At 32.4% G+C, this 20,305-nt stretch overlaps 2 long non-coding RNA genes across 8 annotated transcripts; both read right to left on the bottom strand.

Moving 5' to 3' along the window:
- Positions 1–16,776: 16,776 nt before the first annotated feature.
- Positions 16,777–17,203, bottom strand: LOC139894221 (uncharacterized). Its single transcript, XR_011774855.1, has 2 exons — positions 17,167–17,203; positions 16,777–17,075 (listed from the first exon to the last, which is right to left on the bottom strand). It is a non-coding gene; the product is annotated as an uncharacterized lncRNA (long non-coding RNA).
- A 77-nt stretch (positions 17,204–17,280) lies between these two features.
- LOC139893829 (uncharacterized) lies at positions 17,281–19,862 on the bottom strand. Of its 7 annotated transcripts, none has more exons than XR_011774718.1 (5): positions 19,647–19,862; positions 19,504–19,540; positions 19,349–19,414; positions 18,167–18,257; positions 17,281–17,997 (listed from the first exon to the last, which is right to left on the bottom strand). It is a non-coding gene; the product is annotated as an uncharacterized lncRNA (long non-coding RNA). The 7 variants fall into 7 exon arrangements; XR_011774717.1 differs by having other exon boundaries at positions 19,504–19,537; XR_011774714.1 differs by having other exon boundaries at positions 19,349–19,540.
- Between the last annotated feature and the right edge of the window lie 443 nt (positions 19,863–20,305).

Below are 20,305 nucleotides of genomic sequence, written 5' to 3'. Positions count from 1 at the left end.
TTTTTCTCATTTGTAATGACAGTCATGCCACCCTTCTTAGGCACGCATTGAACTGGGCTTACCCATGGACTATCAGAAATTGGATAAATTAGACCTGCATCTAGCAGCTTAATAATCTCTTTCTTAACTACATCTTGCATATTAGGATTTAGTCTTCGTTGGCGTTGCACATACGTTTTATGACCTTCTTCCATAAGGATTTTATGTGTGCAATACGAAGGACTTATTCCTTTAATATCATGAATCTTCCATGCAATGGCTGGTTTATGAGCTTTCAACACAGAAATGAGTTGTGATTTCTCATTTTCAGTAAGAGAAGACGATATTATTACAGGTAATTCAGATTCACCATGTAAATAAGCGAATTCCAAATGGTTTGGAAGTGGCTTTAATTCTAATTTCGGAGGTTCTTCTATCGATGATTTATATCGATATCTGTCTTCTTCTTTTAGCATTTGAATTTCTTCTGTTGTTGGTTCATATCGATTAGCTATAAGTGTAGCTAACATTTCAGCTTCATCAATTGGTTCATTACCTTCTCCTAAAGAGCATTCTCCTGTTCCTTGTAATTCTGGAAATTCTTCTAATAATTCTGCATGTGCATCTATAGTTTGAATATAATAACATGTATCATCTGCAGATTGTGGTTGTTGCATTGCTCTATCAACTGAAAAGGTAACACTCTCATCCTCTATACTTAGGGTCAGTTTCTTACCGAACACGTCTATCATTGCTTTAGCCGTATTTAAGAACGGTCTTCCTAATATGAGAGGAACTTGAGAATCTTCTTCCATGTCCAGAACAACAAAATCTACTGGAAATACTAAAGTACCAACTTTAACTAGCATGTTCTCCATTATTCCTCTAAGATATTTTATTGATCTATCGGCTAGTTGTATGCTTATTCTGGTTGGTTTCAATTCTCCAAGGTCTAGTTTAGCGTATAGTGAATATGGCATTAGATTTATACTTGCACCTAAGTCTGCCAATGCTTCTATTGAACTAAGACTACCCAGAAAACATGGAATTGTGAAACTTCCTGGATCAGATAGTTTTTCTGGTATCTTATTCAACAGTACTGCTGAACAATTAGCATTCATGGTAACAGCCGAGAGTTCTTCCATTTTCTTTCTATTTGAGATTAGATCTTTCAAGAATTTAGCATATCTAGGCATTCCTGAAATCACATCAATGAAAGGAAGATTTACATTTATCTGTTTAAACATATCCAAGAATTTGGATTGCTCGGCTTCAAGTTTCTCTTTCTTCATTTTACTCGGGTAAGGAAGTGGTGGTTGGTATGGTTTAACATAAGGTTTAGCCTTAACTGTGTTATCTTTATTAACCTTTTCAACTACCGGTTCTTTTTCCTTATCTTGATTAGGTTGTGGTTCTTGTGGAGTAGGAATAGCTTCATCAGAAGTTACAGGTATTTCAGGTGGTTTAAGTGTTGTACCACTTCTTGTGGTAATGGCTTTAGATGTTTCATTCCGGGGGTTAGCATTTGTATCACTAGGTAGACTTCCCGGTTTTCTTTCACCTATTAACCTTGCTAGGTTACTTACTTCTTGTTCCAGATTTTGAATAGAAGCTTGTTGATTTCTAAATGCTTGAGCATTTTGTTCATTGGTTTGTTTCTGAGATGTGAAAAACTGCGTTTGAGTTTCAACTAGCTTCGTCATCATGTCTTCTAAATTCGGCTTTTTATCATCGGTTTGTTGTGGTGGTTTGTTTTGAAAATTAGGTCTTTGCTGATTGTAATTATTATTGGATACTTGTTGATTGCTAGGACCTTGTTGGTTGTTGTATGGAATATTTCGGTTATAGTTCTGGTTTTGATTGTAAATTGATCTTGGCGGTTGATAATTATTCTGATAATTATTTCCAGGCCTTTGGTTTATGTATGAAATATTCTCTATTTGTTCCATTGTTAATTCAATACTGAGACAATCTTTTGTCAAATGTGGTCCTCCACACTGCTCACAACTAATTCGTATTGAGTGAATATCCTTAGTCATCTTTTCCATTCGTCTCTCGACAGCATCTATCTTTGCGGAAATGGAATCTAAGTCATGGCTAGAATTGGCTCTAGCTGCTTTAGATGATCTAACGATATCTTTTTCTTGGTGCCACTCGTGTGAGTGGGAAGCAGTGTTATCAATAATTTTGTAAGCATCAGTTTCGGTTTTCTTCATAATAGAACCACCAGCTGCTATATCTATGTCTTTCCTTGTAGTGATGTCGCATCCTTGGTAGAATATTTGTACTATTTGACAGGTATCTAAACCATGTTGCGGACATCCTCTTAATAACTTTCCAAATCTTGTCCACGCCTCATATAGAGTTTCATTTGGTTTCTGTGTGAACGTAACAATTTCTCCTTGAAGCCTTACGGCTTTAGATGCAGGAAAGAATTGTTTAAGAAAATTTTCAACTAAAACATCCCATGTATCAATCGCCCCTTCAGGTAACGATTCCAACCAATCTTTGGCTTCTCCCTTTAAAGTCCAGGGAAATAACATGAGATATATCTGTTCATCCTCCATTTCTCGGATTTTAAATAGTGTGCAGATCCTATTAAAGGTACGTAAATGTTCATTTGGATCTTCCTTCGGCGCACCACTAAATTGGCATTGATTAGTCACCATGTGTAGAATTTGTCCTTTGATTTCATAATCTGGCGCATTAATGTCTGGATGAGTAATTGCGTGACCTTGGCCATTGCGTTTAGCTCTCATTCGGTCTTCCATACTTAAAGGTTCCAGATTCTCCATAATTGAATTTGTTGAATCGGAATCACTAGAGGATTCTGATTTAATGGTTCGTTCCTCAACAATCTCTGTTTGAATGATTGGTGGTTCCGGAGGAAAATTTAATGGTTCAGGATCTACGAATCGTTCCTGAATATTCTCCGGATTCTCAATTGTGAGGTCGGGTTCAAAAAATGGATTATCGGAAATTTGAACTGGAGTACTTGGTCGACTGGATGACGATTCTAAAGAAAAATCAACGGCAGTAATATTTGCTAAATGTCTTGATCTAGTTACAGGTGGTGAACGTACAAAAGGTGGTGAACGTCTTGCTCGGTGCATTCACTGAATATCCTATTAGTTTTTAAAAGGAAAGAAAAATTATAATAAGTTATCCAATCAATAGACTTTTCTGATTTTGCCCACGTTTCGAATAGCCAAAAGATGCAGCAGAGGGGCAGGATTCGTTTGGTCTCAATATAATTGAGGACTGTTTGGCTCCAATAATCCGGTCCACATACAAATCCAACTATTACTACGAACCAGAAAATTTTGATGTCTATCAATTTAACCACTTAAAATAAATTTTCGTAATTTTAAGAAATTTAGATAAGAAGTAGAATAAAAATCTATGTCCTAAAAACTAGAATAGCGAGAAATAAGAAAGAAAAAGAGTTCGTCGGAAAAAGATCGATAAAGAAAAATAAGAAAGAAAGATAAAAGGCGACGGAAAAATAAAAGAAACTTATAAAACTTAAAAACACTTGACTAACCCAACCTTATCACTACAACTAACTTAAAATTATAATCGCAAATTGAGATTACTAATTGGAATGATAATTGATACATAGGTAAAAGGTGTCTAAAAATATTAAAGCTTACAGGAAAAACTATATTCCAAATGGAAATAACTTAAAAAGAAACTAAAACTTAAAAAGGCGTCGCAAAATTCTAAAGTACCTAAATCTTAGTCTAAAGAAAAACACTTAAGGGATTTTACGGCAAAGCCTAAAAATCTAGAAGTAAAAATAACTATGGCAAAAACTAAGTTTAAAACTAAATATGAGCTAAAAATACAAATATTACGCTAAAACGATTAAAAAGGGACAAAATATAAAAATATACAAAAAGTTGTAAAAATTACAATTTTTATAAAAATATTATTTTTATATTATTTATTTTATAAAACTATTAATTTTACAATTGAATTAAACTAATTAAACTAAATAATACAAATAATAAATAAAACTAAATTAATATATTAATTAACTAATAAACCCTAATTAGGGTTTTAATAATAATAATAATTAAAATATACTCCGTAATTAATGCAGTTGCAGTCTGGCGTGTCAGAAGGGCTCATGCGATCGCATGAGTCCTAAACAATCCGGCCATGCGATCGCATGGGCTAGGGTTTCGGGCCACAGAGTGGGCTGCTATAATACCGGACTCGAGTTTTAATTTTTTTTCTTCTGTTTTTGCTGTAAAATATAAAATATATTTATTAATTAAATAAAACTTATATTTTTACAAACTAAAAGAAATAGAAATAAAGAAACTTTATAAAACTTAAATATTTACCAAACTCTAAAAAAAAATATTTATATTTTTGTTTTTCTTTTAATATTTTTGAATATTTAAAACGTGTTTTTACAAAAGCGTACTAAAAATAAAAATCTTTTTTTTTCTATATATATTAGCGTTGCGCTTCCGGCTTTTAAGCTAGATTGATTCCCCGGCAGCGGCGCCAAAAATAACTTGATGTGTCGCGAGGTATATATAAAATACTATTAAATTTTACAAGGAAATACTATTAAATACGATACAATTTTACACAAGATATTTATTTATTTATAGAATGGATATACTTAAACCTTGCTACAACACTTATAGGCAGTGTACCTAATCGTACAGTAGTGTAGTTTTTAGTAAGTCCGGTTCGTTCCACAGGGAAAATCTTTAAACAAAGCTTAACGCTATATTAGTTTACTTTTATAAAAATACAAATATATATACAAGTAATATTATTATTATAAAGGGGGATTTTTACCGTTTAATGACCGGTTTGTCGATTTTAAAACTTTAGTCGCAGTTAAAACCAAATGTAAAATATTAAAAATAAATACAAGACTTAAATTAAAACGTAAAGTAAATAACGATAATGAAATTGCGAATAATAAAAGTGCGATAAAATAAACTTGCGATAATTAAAAAGTACGATAATTAAAAGTGCAATTAAATACAATAACAATAAATAAAAATGCGATAATTAGAAGTGCAATTAAATATAAAATAAAGGAAATTAAATATGAAATAAAAGAATTATGCTTATTTAAACTTCCGTAATCATGATGTTTGACGTGTTGATTTTAGTTTTATGCCCATGGGTTAATTGTCCTTTGTCCTGGATTATTTAATATGTCCGTCTGGTTTTTGTCCATAACAGTCCATCAGTCATAAATATAAAGTGCGAGTGTCCTCGTCAAATTATTCTTATACCCGAAGTTAAATATTCCAACTAATTGGGGACTTAAACTGTAACAAGATTTTAATACTTTGTTTAATAATTACACCAGGATGTCGACTGAGTGTAACCCAAAGTTTTAATATTTTGTTATCAATTATACCAAGTGTCCTTGTACATAATTTCACCCCTGTTTTAATTATTCTAGTGGCTATTAATCCATTCCCGTGTCCGGTTAAATGAACGATTATTCGTACATATAAATACCCTGCCCATCGTGTCCGATCGAGTGTAAATGGTTATTTATAGGGACGCCCAATTGTAAATCTTTATATTGACATTAACAAACTATCATTTAGTTAAACAAATATAAAGCCCATTAATAGCCCATAGTCTAATTTCCACAAGTGTCGTTCTTTTATCCAAACCCCAATTATGGTACAAAGCCCAATTATCCAATTTTAGTAATTAGCCCAACATCATGATTACTTCGGATTAAATAAGCATAATAATAACTTAGCTACGAGACATTAAATTAAAAAGGTTGAACATAACTTACAATGATTAAAAATAGCGTAGCGTTACACGGACAGAATTTCGACTTACACCCTTACAACATTCGCTAAAATACCCTTATTATTAGAATTATAATTAAAATTAAAATTAAAATATAAATTATAAACATAAATATTACGTATGAATGGAGAAGAGAAAGATAGATGGATTTTACGTTCACCAAACTGCGAATTTATAGGCCTGTGAACTGAAAAAGGAGCTCATGCGATCGCATGAGCTTTGCTCTTCAAGGCCATGCGATCGCATGGCCAGCTGGGGAGGCTCACATTTGGTTGTTTTCTTCTGCCGACGGTTTTATAAATAAATATAATATATTAAATAATTATAAGAATTATTTAAATATTATATTATATTTATGTGCATAGTTGACTTGTAATTTTTAGTCCGTTGCGTCGAGCGTTGAGAGTTGACTCTGGTCCCGGTTCCGGATTTTCGAACGTCCTTGCGTACAATTTAATATCTTGTACTTTTTATTTTGAATCTTGTACTCTTGTAATTTTGAGACGTTTCTTATCAATAATTGGAACCTCGTTGATTGTATTTTGTACTTTTGAGCTTTTTGGTCGCTTGCGTCTTCAATTCGTCGAATCTGTCTTTTGTCTTCACCTTTTATTATTTAAACGAATATTACTTGTAAATAGAACAATTGCAACTAAAAGCTTGTCTTTCTTGAGGAATAATGCTATGAAATATATGTTCGTTTTTAGCATTATCAAATATTCCCACACTTGAGCGTTGCTTGTCCTCAAGCAATATCGTCTTGAAATACTAGAATCACTTCTTTATTCTTCACAACGTGTATGAAAAGTACCCCAAATATTTAGCGTTTTTTAAAAAGAATCCGTTTTGCATATAGTTAGAGACATTGTGTTCGTAAAATTATTTCGAGTTTAGCAATGGTGCCGAAAAAATTTAACTCGTTGCGAGCGAGAAGATATGACCCGTTGAATATTTGGGTGGAGTTTATTTAAGATTTTTTTATGAAAACGTTGATTTAATACTTTACCCCTCTGTTTTGGGGGGGTTGGGGTTGGGGGGGGGGGGGGGGGGGGGTTAATTTTTGAGCAAAGTGTGGAGGGTTTTTTTTGGTGAAATAGAATTTAGTAATAAAAAAAAAAAGGTGAAAATAACAAAAATGTCCCTGATACTATTCATCATTTTTGTCTAATAGTTAATATAGTAATTATAAAAATTATAATAATAATAATGATTATTTTGAAGTTAGCATACTCTTTTTTGCATATTAAAATGCTTAACAGTTACACGCGCACACAAACATATAGCTAGTGGTGAAAACAAGAATTTTTTTTTACCTAGGACGAATTTTTACAAGAGCGTTCGCATTCACTGCAACTTTTTTCTTTCATTCTTCCATTCAAATATAACCTTTTAGGTCATGAGTTTTTGGGTTGAGAGCAAAATATGGAGTCATTTGGAACATATGAAGGGATTTGGGCAAAATATGAAAGTTTTTGGAGAAAAAAAGGCTTTTGGGTCATGGGCTTTTGGGATAGGAGTAAAATAAAAAGATTCAAATTGTTTAGCTTAAAATTTTCAGATTCACCGGGGGCAGGGCGCCCCCCCTCCCCCACTCTTTTCGCCAGTGCATATAGACGTATAGGTGGTGTAGTGCAAACCTCTAATGTGTGGTTCATTACATAAAACAACACAAATAGCTCCCCGAAAAATCAATATCATCAATACCAACAGATTCAGAAGATAGAAGTTCATTATTAACAGATTTGTGGCATCAAAACACAATCACAAAAAACAATTAAACTTTATATATCCATAGATACAAAGCAGCGGGATCAATAAGAGTTGAAAACTAGGTTACATGATTACAAAAATATAGACGACGAATATTGGATCCGCAACCTGTATTATGTTCTATATACAAACAACATTTACAATATCATTACCTCCTGTTCCTGAGATATTCAAACATTCATTAGTCACAAATATTACATATACAACAAACATAGAATCCAATAAAAACTCTCTTCTCAATTCATTAACCGGCTAGTAATATAATAAACCATGCTAGTGTGATTAAAGTATAAATCCTTGAATGATCTAGTTGTGTCATAATGCTATTAAGATCTCTGCAAAGTTTTGGAAATTCAGCTGAAAGACATTGTAACATTAGCATGATACTTTACTTCAGTAAGATAAGATGTTCACCATCAGTGTCCATTAATTTCACTCAAAATCACTGCAACTATAGGTTTCAAAACAAAACAAATGTTAACAACCTTGAAATGACCAACAATGACAATAACGTACAATTTTCTTTCCATTTGATATAGAAGGCTGAAATAGCATTCTCGGGAGCCTCTGGGAGGTCGGGGTATTCAATCCCATGATACTCAAGGAGCAGGGCGTCATATCCCAGGGGTTCTACTTTCTCGTAAACCAAGAACCATCAAGAAATTTGATGCGTTTGTTCCTAATTGGGTAAATCGCCTCATTCGTCTTTACCACTCCACTCTGTTTGTATAAAGTTCCGGCGACATATAAGAGTCTCGACTTGAGCGCTTCCTCGAGATAAAACGGCGAAGGAACGCCTATTGGAGAGCTTGAACAATTTCGTTGGGTTATGGTGGAACGGGGTGGGGTTGGGGTAAGACATGTTTTAACGTAAAGATCTATTAAGATACGGTTTGAAAGCTAGAACAAATAAAATCAAGAACAGAGAGATCCTGATCCCAATGAGATCTTAATGATCCAAGTGGGATATTTTGTGTGGATATGAACAGGGATTGCAGTTGATCCAAGTGGGATCGGCCTGATTTGGAGGCCAAGTTGGAAATCTTAATTAGAGTTTATTTTGGTATTGGATTTGGTTTCTACCTCCTAGGATTCCTATATAATGTAAAATGTAACCCCAACCTCATGTAACCGTGTGCACAACAATAAATATAAATCTATGGTTTGCGCCCGTGGACTAGGTAAATGCACCATGGGCCAGCAAGCCTACGCCTCTTTGCTTCGTTTGGCTGCTATCATGATTCGAGTTTTTCGGCTCCGATATAGCCAATAAAATGGCTAAGTATCTTCTCGACGAAGACACCGAACCGCTGAATCCCGACTCCACCCCCACCACCTTTGAAGTAGACAATGTGGTTGACAACTCACCTCCACAAACCCCGAACATCCCAAAATTATGCATACCTTTCCACACACAACCACCCAATTATATGCCTGACATTATGGTTACAGACCCAATCCCCGCCATTGTCACTTTTACGACATATTCTTGCTCCCAAAGTTGCCTTGGATTCTTGAGAATTTCAAGGTATTCAGGTTTCTTGGCAAGGTTGTGAACCGAGTGAAACGAATTGGGAAGATGTTCACTTTTTCCTTGGTTATCTATATTCTTGAATTTGATCACTTATCATCTTGCCATAGGAATGCCAACGTTTCAAGCAACATATGGGTAGAACGAATTGGGAAGATGTTCACTTTTTTCTTGGTTACTCTATATTCTTGAATTTGATCACTTATCATCTTGCCATTGGAATGCCAACGTTTCAAGCAACATATGGGTAGTGGTATAGCAAGTTAGTAGCAGTTCTTAATTATTGCAGTTTAGAATTCTAGAACTAGTTTACTCTTGGTTAATTGTTAGTATAAATATGTATGAATGAAGTAAATTGTTTTATGCAAAAGTCTATTTCTTAATCATGTTTCTTGAAAGATTGATCAACTCGAAACGGTCTACTTTTACCACCAACGGATGAGGCAAACAATGGCCTTGCAACCGTTGTTGTCAATCGCAAATATACACAATCGATAAATTAGTAACCCAGCAGACAACGAAGGCGGAGGATTTTGTGTTGGGATCTTTCAATCGAACAGATACACAATCGATAAATTAAGGTAGGGATTTTCTGTGAATCCTGTAGTTGATTGGAATGGATTCATCAGTGTTGAAATTAAAATGGAAAAAAGTAAATTACCAAACTACCCATTCCCGACAGTAGATTACAACATTTGCTTGTGAGAGGAAACAACACAATGGGCTTTTACTACCCATTCCCTACAGTAGATTACAACATTTGCTTGTGTTAGGAGCTTTCAACTTCTAACTTTGAACAAAAAGCTCATATCTAATAAAATGGTTTCTTTGATTATGAGACTTTAAAGGTTTTAAATGGGGAGAAAAAGCTAGAGGCTAAAGTCTCATAGAATTACCGTTTGAGAAAAAGCTCATTTTTTTGTTGTTGTCATTTTACTCTTTATTGTAACAATTACAACTATTCTGTCAAACACCTAAATACATATACAAAACTACCATCTATAAGCTACCAGATAGTTTTGCCAAATATACCCTATATTTATGTTAAATACCCTAGGGATTCGGATTTCGTGACAGTTAATTAAACCGAAGATTAGTTGTCAATAAGACTTGTTGACTTTGTCCATTACTGATCGTAATGCCCCATTTGAGTTTCAGAGTGTTTTTTAAAAGAAATGAAATGTGTTAATCGAATTGGAATCCAGATGAATTAAAGACTATGGAATAGAATTGAGTTCCATTTTATGGTATAACAAATATATTAGATATAAACTTAGGTGTTTTACGTTTCCGTTATACGTTTTCGCTTTTTTACGTTTCAGTTTTCAGACTCGCGATTTGATTTTCAGTTTCGCAGTTTACTTCTTACTTTCGCGTTTCCGTTTTCGGTTTCGTGTTTCATTTTTCAATTTCGTGTTTTAGTGTTCAATTTTGCATTTTAGTTTCGCGTTTTAGTTTTTATTTTCAATTTCATGTTTCTGTTTTTAGTTTCATGTCAGTTTTCAAATTCGCGTTTCAGTTCTAAATTTGTGTTTCGGTTTTCAGATTCAAGTTTATTTGTTCAATTTTTAGTTTCAATTGGTACAAAGCAATCTCATTGATAGAAAATTAGGTTGTGAACCCCCACAACCTTCCTTTCGTGATTGATTTCCTGGCCATTGATCTAAACATCGATCCTTTTCACTTCCACTACTAGTTTTCGAGTATGCCTCGCTTAATATATTATTACTTCAAGAACAAACACATTTCTATATAATCGGATGGACAATAAACATATATTCTTCATGAAATATAAGGTCCTCATGTTTCTAGTACAAAGCGTATGATAGCAATTTGATAAATGTAAGCCTTCAGCATGGACATGTAATCCTTAACAGACAGTACATGTAAAATTTAGGTCACACTTATTTTTTGTTGGTAAGTTTGTTACCGCATTGGGAGGCATGTCAGTTAGGTTCGGGTGTCAGTCAGATTTTATTAATGATTAACTAAAATAAATTAAAATCAAAGTTATTTTCAAAAAAATAAATAAATAATATAGCAATTTATATAGTAATTTTATTTTATTCTAATGAGTAAAAATTGGTTTAGCCCAACTAAATTAAACAACAAAGAAGCCCAATGGATTACAATAACAAAAGAATCCAATTTCATATAAGCCCACTTTAACAATATTAACCTACCAAATTTATGAAAAAAACCCACAAATAACCTAATTAACTTTTTCTTTCTTCAATTCCTCTCCAGCAAACATATCAATATTTTGCAGGTATTTAAACAAGAAAACAAGAGAAGAAATAACTTGATTAATTAATGAAAGAATAGAAAAGAAGAGAAAAGAAAAGAATAAAGTAAAGAAGAAACTTTAAGCATCGGCAACGGAGTGGGTGACGGCATCGGTTAAGAAAAACGGAGGTGGGAACGCGACCCACTCTGTGTGCTCTTACACTACAACAAAATAGTCAAATCTACACATTTTTTAGGCCATATATACACGCTTTTATGCATGTATAATAATGAAACTCACACTTCTACAAGGCGTGTGGAAAATGGCCGTAACAAATTTGATCAATTATTTACACACTTGCAAGCGTGACGATATTAAATGAATATCTACATTTCCAAGTGTGACCAATCTGTATTGAATATTCACACATGTAAATGTGACATTTTTTGAAAATGTTCACACTTACATTTGTGAACACACGCCTCAAATATACACATCTAAAAGTGTGTACAAATCACTATTTTTTGAAAAATAAAATAATGAATTCATATATATTGTGCTCCGTTTCTAGCTGTATGAGCTAATTAATAAATAATAATAATTACTATTATTAATATTTAATCTCTAATAATAATAATAATAATATTTATAACTGTAATAAAAATTAACAAACAATTAATACGTACAGGATGGAAACAACATCTAAAGAAGCATACAAAGACAATGTATCACATATTATTGATCAATTAAAGTGAAAAAAAAAAAAAAAAAACACGATTCACAAAATGAAATAAAAAACGATTTTGGCACTTAACTACGATCTAGATTCAAGCACGTCAAATTCATTACAGTTTTGTGCAGGATCAACGAGTCAAGTTTTTGATAGATGGGTCGAGTTCCTGTATGTTTTTGTCATCTCTTTGAGCATCCACCTGCAAATAATAAATCAGGATTGGAACTGATATGAGCTGCACTTACTAGTGATTAAATAGACACTAAAAGAAAATTGTCATTAATGAATAGTCATTAGTAAGTTTAATAAAAGAAAATTGTCATTAAAAATTCGAGTGGCAAGCTACATTAAAAATATATCTTTTTATCAATCATACAACTCAAGCGGGAAACATTCAAGTTGCAAAAGGCCAAAAAGATTTGACTATGCTATATATTTCTTAAAACACATTATAAGCAAAAGATTGAAAAGAGGAGATAGCAGTACTCACCACCGAAGATACAAATAATTCGTTTTCTTTGATCGACAAACTTCTAAAATGGGTTGATGTAACCTTTGGAACATGAACAACGTACAGGGACCTCCTCACCAAATTCACTATCTGAAAGTAATTCATGTTTATCATATGATAGAAACAGAAACAACTCACCGGAAGTTACATCCCGTATTTGACAATTATGACTAAATTGTTTATATTTTACATTTAAAACCTCATATCAATTGATTAATATCTTAGAAACAACATCAACTTAGGAATACCTTTATGCTAGGCAAGAAGCATATCCTCTACACAGTAATCTTCGTTTGTTCTGTGAACATCCTCTACCCACCTGCTAATCATACACGCACAGAAAACAGTATGGTCCCTGGAGTTAATATACAAATTTGATCAACAGAACCTACATAAATTTAACCTTTTGAAAATTTGAGATAAAGCCTTGATTGAAAGCAAACTGTCCCTGTTAACATACGAAAAGTCAGACTGATAAAAAACCATACAAGTCACTTTTAATGTATACAAAGTTTTTGGGCTCATATTTATGAATACATTTAATAAGTTTTGGGTGAACTTAACCCCTGAATAAACTAACAGTTGGAGCCAGTTTGACCCTTTAGCGGAACCATCTAGCTCTATCCATTCTGCCACCTTATTCTTTGTGTTACGATCTTTTTAGAGGTTCTAACCAGGAAAATGCCAAATGGTCATTGTGTATCGGATAATTTCTATTCGTATAGTTTCAGCAGGATGGTCAGGTAAGCTGATACAATTATTGCAATATTGGAAACTATGGAGGAACTCCCTATAACTTTAGGTCATACGAAAGAAACAGTAACTCCACTAGGACTCTCATGGTGATAACTTGTGCTACTAGCTAGGTCAGTAGTTAACTATTACAATATTTCATATGCATCTGTATAAATACATGAACGGATAGTTAAGAAACTAGTTAACCTTCCCTTTGCATCCTTCCCAGTTAAACACAGTGCTTTGGTAGCTATCATTAACATATTAACAGACTTATAAATGGTTACATAGGCATTGGCATATTAACAAACACATGTATCAAACAGAAGAAAAGAAGAAAAGGTGCAAATCGGTCAATTTACCTGCAAGACGACGCGTTTAAATTAGTAATTGTTCAACCTGATCATGGAGACGGAAGAATACTACCTTCAAAGAACATCAGAGACATTTAGGCCGATTAGGCTTCTTCATCATCACCACCATCCCACTCATTAACATCAATTGCAAAACTTCGCACACATAAAACGGTTATCGAGATGATAAATTGGTAAATTGACCTAAAATTAACCAAATTAATAGCAATAAAAATCTAAAGTTAATAGATTAACCTGCCAGAAGATGAGATCACTGTATTTAATCTTCAATTGGACGGAAGAGAAGGAAAACCCAAAGTATTAGGGCTCGATCGAATAGAATCGCATTATAACTCATGAATCACAAGGATAATATCTATAACAATCGAGAAATTCGAAGAATTAGGGCTTCAGTCCAGTTAGTTGTGCAGATGATGGATAAAATACATTTGCTAATTGCTATGAATTGGTACTATACGAGTATAGCTGAATTGGGGGAAGAAATTGGTATAGGCATATACGACTATATCCTGTTACGATATTTATGCTTAAAATTAAATTTAAATAAACTAAATAAATAAAAAAATAAATGAATACGGAGTACCAATTCTTATAAAAAAACTACACACTTTTTGGTGCAATCTTGCATAAATAATCAAACTTCACGCTTCAAAACATGTAGTGCGCTTCATTTAGTTTGCATATTTGGGAGTACACATTTAAAAGAGTTTATAAAATTAATATATTTAAAAGCGTGAAGAACTTTAATAATATATACACGGTTCTATGTGTGTATATATTTGCACTCACTTATACATGTGAAGGTTTTTAGAGACACGTTTAAAAGCGTGATAATTTACAACACATTCATAAGCGTGCACAAATAAATAAAAAATTACACGCTTGAGACAAGCGTGAAAAAATAAGTGTGAAGAATCATCATTTTTGTTGTAGTGTTAACATCAAGGTGATAATCCGAATACCCATTTAGTAACCGAGAGACTATTCTCTTGTCGCTAACTATAAAATGATGAATTTGGACTTCGAATGAAAAGACTATACCATTATTTCCAACAAGTTTGCTAAATATACTTAAAAATGAGTCAGTAACTATAAAACCATGTTTGAATTTTTTCCTTCACTACTATATATACATCAAAATCACCATTATATACACGGACAGTGCCGGATCTAGAAATCGTAGTCGCTGGTGTTAGTGGTTAAAACTTCAAAAAATTTGTTACTAGTTAAAACTCAAAAAAATTTCCACATCGCGTATGTCACGGGTGTACCGCACCACTACTCAACATATACTACATCCACCCCTGTATACGGAGTACTGATAAAAAAAAAAAACATGTTTTGTTAATTAAACGGGTAAACGGATGTTGTTTCTCATGTTCACACTATTCGGAAAGGGCAACTATTTGATATTGTGATTACACAAACTCTACTCTTCTCTGGAATATCTTCTTGTGGTTGAGTGGTTCTTGTTCTTTTCAGATTGTGGCGGTTTGGGGTTTCAATGAGTCGGCATGTTTTGTTTATTTAGATTTCGGTAGATGTAATGATATTTTCTATTAGATTAATTCCGATTTGTTATTAACTATGAGGTTAGGACTGTCGTGGTGTACATGTCTCTTGGAGGTAGATTGGGTGACTCTTGTTACGGGTTTTGGATGAGGTTTACGGTATGTTTGTCGTTAGTTTTGGATTTTCGTCATAGCAGAACTACTTGGGGGACAAGGAAGGGCAATGACCATCCCAAAAGTTTGAGGTATTAGTGTAAATATTTGGTATTTCAAGTTTTCAACTAGGGTGATTATTTGTATGGTTTAGCTATTTTTTCAGTTTATGTAGCCCCTCTATTTTGGACAGCTCTCTCCATTTTAAATCTACACTCTCTATATTTATGTTCGTATGATTTTGTTATAGACAAACAATTAATTTACAGACAAACAATTTTACAAATCGTTTGTAAATTAGAGGTTTTTATCGACACAAAAGAAAAACGCAAAAGAAAAACAATGAAATATTACATTAAATCCATACAATTAGGTGTAACTAAAAGCTACATTAACCATTAACCAAATATATAAGAAAATAACAACTTTGTAGTCATTTATTTTTCAATCACCTGACACTACATTGTGTCTAACTTATCAAATTTAAGTACTACAACAATAACATTACCCAATTCCGTTGAAGCGAGGACATCAAAATATGAATTCGTGTGTTTCATACTTTCATGTATTAATTTGTTCAATAGTTTATTTATCGATCACTCGATGCTAGTTTCACTTAGCATTGATGTTATTCAGTGATTGTGGTTGTAATTGGTCATTGGTTATAGTTGTTTAATATATAGTCATTAAATGTGGTTGTAATTGGTCATTGGTTATAGTTGTTTAATATATAGTCATTAATTGTGGTGTACAATAGATTGTAGAGTTTAGTCAATTCGGCGATGGTTTGTATCGTTTGTAAAACTTAAGATTTTTTTTATCTATTTTTTCTTTCTTTTTCTTTTGTTAACAAAATAAGGTAAATTATTCCGTATTTAAGTACAGTAACAATTTTGTTCTACACAGACCGAAACAACTTTGTAGAGCGGCTTTTTCTCAATAAATGAATCTGTACATACAACAATTTTACGAGCTTATTTAATAATTGGGTAAAGGCCCGTTCAGAGGATATGTAAGCCCAATTCACGAGACATAATATCTGACAAAACCTGAAAACTTGTTCCTTGGACCAAAAGTAGAAACTAACCATCTTCACTTATCACAATTTAAAGTACCGAGTATAAATTACTCCATAATTCATCAACTATTTATAATAATCAATTACTCCGTATTATTTATTTATTATTTTTATTATTTGTTATAAATAATTAAAAGGCCTGGTCAAGTTTTACACCAAAGTTATTACGAATGGTATTTTATGTAAGATCAAATCAGGATCTTTAGATCTTATGGCACTACAAGAAATGTGACAACTAGCATAGACATCTTTTGGGTGGAAATCCATATCCTTGCAATAGATCCACTAAATGACAAAACAATGAGCCAGCTTTGATTTTTTTTTCTTTGACTAACTCAATTGCGTGGACATGTCCACACAATATATCAATACTAGATTTTAAGAGCCCGTGCGTTGCACGGTAGCTCTAAAAATTAGTTTTTGTATTCGTTTTTATTTGTCCAAAGTTCAATCAAGTCTGCAAAATGGGTGTTGTATAGAAAAATGAGAAATCCATAATGCCAACCTTCGTCCGTGTACATTTGGAAAATATAGTACGTATCTTGCATTTGTTTATCATGTAGTCCATACATTAAATGTCAATAAGGTTCTCAAATCCTCAAGGCATCCAGGTGCTGATCAATAAGTTTGTTATTTCTTCGGCACCGAAAGTTTTAGAAAGCCTGCAGTAACCATATATTTACCATACTTACCATATATTAAGTATATATTTAGTACATGCTGAACTAAAGGATTTCAGTAACCATATTTTACCATATATTAAGCCTATCATGCTCAAATTCAGTGTGGTTCGCACATCTCTGGTATCCACATACATAGAGCTTCAAAACAGAATAATCAAACAAATGAAACTACATATATGACCATTATATGAACATAGTCACGTCTTATGTGCTACCTAGATGTAATAATAAACGCATGGAGCTTGTGTGTTATCTAAATGTATTAATAACTTCAATACATAGAGCTTGTGTGTTACCTACCTCAAGTTCAACATCTCGAGTCTACAAAGACTACTCTTTTTGTACTGCGATAATGCTCCAGGTAACTACAAATGTGTGAGAATTGTCGCAAACTAAATCAAACATACATGTATCGCCTTATCATTGTGGACTCGAAACTAATTATGTACCTTGTACATTTGTTCCTTATGAGAAGGTGTAAACTACAGAACAAAGCCACCGTGTTAAAACTGAAGCTGCTGATGCTGCACCTTAATAAAAAAAAAAAATCAGCCTGTAAAAGAACAACATAAATTGTATAGTGAATTTGTGTTGTTTCAGAATCAAATAAATCTTGAAAAAAAAAACTACCGGTATGTGATTAAGATAAATCACAAATCAACCCATTCATTATGTAAACAAAATAAGAAGTGCAAATCAATCTTAAAAGTACCTGAAATCGGGGTTCGAGTAAACCGTCGATATCACTACAGGTGTACTTATAATATGGTCTGGAGTAAACAAAATATAAAGATAACTGGAATAATATTAAACAAACATCAAACCTCATCACCTTGGAATTATGAAAAGATTATAAGCATTTCTAGACGAATTGCTCTTCTGGAGTACCATCTTCTTCCACCTGCAAATACAACTTACTTGAATTACTTTATAATAGAAAAACATCTTAAATTTTTCATAGTAAAAGTAGTGCAATGACATGCAATTGTTGTCCACTCAAAGCTAATATTAGTAAAAATAAAATAAAATAAACTTAATACATTTAAAGCATTAGAAAAAAAAAAGAATACCGTATCACTGTATCTGCATGCTTTTTTCAGAATCTTGCAGATCTTCTTCTATCTCAACACTCTTGCTGCAAACTTTTGGTCCCTCGTCATCCTTTTAATATAATAACAAACAAAAACCATTTAAAATCTATAGTGTAACCAACTATAAGTCTAAAAGATAACACGAATAGTACTAAAATGCCATTAAGAACTATAAACATACCAATCAGTCTTATTTACTTTGTCATACATATCTAATAGAAATGAGGTAGTTGTGAACTATGTCATACAATCTAATAAACTCGAGTTAAAAGCTTACCTTCAGCAATGAGCACGAAGACTCAAAATTTTGGATATTATCGAGTCAAACAACTAAGTTAGCATGCAGATACAAAAATTTTGGATATTATCGACTAAAATTTTGGATATTATCGACTGTTAAAACATACATCTCGATCTATCTATAAGTCTAATTAAAAATGAAAGAAAATGTCAATAAAATTAGATAAGAGACTAAAACAGTTAACATGAAGTTTACCATTTAATAAAGTACCGAAAAAGGATGGATTGAAACATAATCTAATAGCAAATATGATATATATGTTTCATGAGAAGCCGTGGTGTGTAAACTATAATCATACTCCAGTCCATTTACACTAAGACAACTCATACCAACCTTTCCATTACTTATCTCAAAAACGAAAACATTTAACAAATGAACCCACTTCATTGCAAATCCATATCCATAATTAACATCATTTCCATTGTTCAATAAACCTCTTTTCCTTGAACAAATTTCATATACCATAACATAAAACCAACGTTGACCTATCTCAATATAGCAGTAGCAATTTCGATCCATTTCATAGCAACTATAACCACATAAACCCATTAAATTAAAACAATTCCATATATGACCCATTGTCAAACAACAATACCAAAAGTGACCCAAATACAGGCTATGTTGACAAAGTTTACCCACATTCTAGCAGCAGCAGCAATGAATACCCAAAATCAGCAACTTCATGTATTCTTAGAGACAACAGATTAAGCTAAAACTTATTTAGCAAAGTCACTTAAATATATTAAGGTTATAATTAGCAATTAAGCGTACCTAGATTCATCACAAAACATATTAGTTGAGTATAATATAGTGACATAAAGATATATAAACAGTGGAAAGTAACCTAACTGTGGGATTACCTATAGCAATAATGAGCCTTAAGATCATTAAACAACACCAATGCAGTCTTATATTGTTGTGAAGAGCTGTGATCACAAAAATCATAAAATCAGAGCAATACAAAATTACTTTATTGGTGTATTTTAAGAATGAAATTATTTGTTTAGGCAAGTACATTATATTTGAAGAATGGCCATCACCAATGCAGTCTTCTATTGTTGTATTTTAAGAAGGAAATTATTTGTTTAGGCAAGTACATTATATTTGAAATAAAAAAAAAATGATAATAACAAAAATAAAACGATAGTAAACATGTACCTTAGTAGGAGACAATTATCTCATTATTGGTAACCAATTCCTATTACTTAGTAGCAAACAACTCATATGGTGATATGATCAATCAACAGTCAACTGCTCCTGATTATATTCATATCATCATACACATACACATATATTCATTATCACATACACATATACATATTCATTATCACTTACAAACTTATATACAATCTTACCATATCATCATATACATATATAAAAATGCTTACTTTTAAAGTCTGTTAATAGCATCAGTCACAAATTCTTTGTTCAAACACATTTTATGCTTTGCAATCATTAACAACTAGACTTGATCATTGTAACAATTTTCACAGCCTTATAATTTATATAAAAGGTCCTAAATATTTCGTTAATTGTTTTGTGTGTTATATGTATCTTGTATCATATTTGTTAAAGCTTTCAATAGCAAACTATACTTTTCAGTTACACCTTCCAATAAGAAACTATATTTCTCAAATTCATATGAAGTTATGAATTATATATAATACAATTTAATCGTACACTCTGAATGTTACTAACATAATAAGAATGTATAAACATTTAAGTCAAAAATTGGTAAATTAATAAGATTACAAATCAAAAGCAGGGTAGTAAAAATACCCATTGAGTAGTTATAATTCAAAAACAGTATCATCATC

This window comes from Rutidosis leptorrhynchoides, chromosome 2 (genome assembly GCF_046630445.1).
Source record: "Rutidosis leptorrhynchoides isolate AG116_Rl617_1_P2 chromosome 2, CSIRO_AGI_Rlap_v1, whole genome shotgun sequence".
NCBI lineage: Eukaryota > Viridiplantae > Streptophyta > Magnoliopsida > Asterales > Asteraceae > Rutidosis > Rutidosis leptorrhynchoides.
The sequence above is the reverse complement of the archived record's forward strand: the minus strand, read 5'-3'. Positions and strand labels throughout refer to the sequence as shown.